Consider the following 1,298-nt stretch of genomic DNA (forward strand, 5'->3'; position numbering starts at 1 on the left):
TATTATTTTTTAATTAATAAAATATATTTAAGAGTAAAATATCATTTTTTTCCCTAACGTTTGGGATAAGTTTTATTTATATTCCTAACGTTTAAATCATTTTATTTGTATCCATAACGTTTGTAAAAGTGAATCAATGTTATCCTGCCGTCAATTACACATAATGAGCTTTAGTTGGAATTCTGAAAATCTCTTCTTAAAGTTAGAATACAAATATATGAAACAGAATCGATAATCCATTTTAGATAATAGCTCATCAAAAATTAAAACTAATCTCCACAATATTTACATAATTCACTTTTTTCAGGGACATAATTGAATGTGAACCAAGTGAGAATAATTGAAAAATACAATCTGATCTGTTAGTATAACACTAAATCACTTTTATAAAAATTAGAGATACAAATAAGGTGATTTAAACGTTAAAAACACAAATAAAACTTATTCCAAACCTCAGAATAAAAATAATATTTTACTCAATATTTAAAGATGAACCCAAATAGTTTAACCATAAAAAAATATAAAATCGTGTGGGGCTCTAGTACGTACAAGAGAAGAAGCAATAATTATTATTATATATTAGCGAAATCACCAAACATGAATGTCAATGTATTTGATTAAGTTATCATTCAAAGTACCTGATGATAATGGAGCCTTTTTGCTTTCATATGTTAATTTTCTCAATGAAGACAAGATTTTGACTTTGCGGACACAATTCCAGGTTTATTATCATACATGTATCTGTAATCACCTCACTATAGCTAGAGTAGGGTCAGCTCCATTTGGATTATGCTTATTCTTCAAACATTAACTTTCTTATTACTTTGTACAATATTAAAGCCAAGTTAGCTGTCACACAATATCTTATCGAAACAAATATGTAGCACATTAAGTGTCCTAACAAAAATAGTATAATTATTATCTTTTTAATTAATTCTTATTCTGTTTGCCTAACAAATTTTCTTGAAATATTTGTTAAAGTTATTAATGTAGAATGCTTTTATTAAAATAAAATTGTAAATTATTTTAAATGTATTTACTATTTATCATTTTAAAAATTTAAGAGATTTCCATCAGTCTTTGAAAAATTTAAATAGCTTAATCCTTTCTTATCATAAATCCACATACATATTATTAGATGATTTTGACTTTTGAGGTCATTAAAACGAAGAATTGTATCAGAAAATAAAAAACCTTTTATCAAAATTTCATGACATGGACCCGGAGCTATCCATGATTGTATATTTGTATTGATGTCAGGGGGCATTGCCAATAAGTAGCAGGTAGATATAATTGAC

The sequence above is a fragment of the Arachis hypogaea genome, chromosome 14, assembly GCF_003086295.3.
Source record: "Arachis hypogaea cultivar Tifrunner chromosome 14, arahy.Tifrunner.gnm2.J5K5, whole genome shotgun sequence".
NCBI lineage: Eukaryota > Viridiplantae > Streptophyta > Magnoliopsida > Fabales > Fabaceae > Arachis > Arachis hypogaea.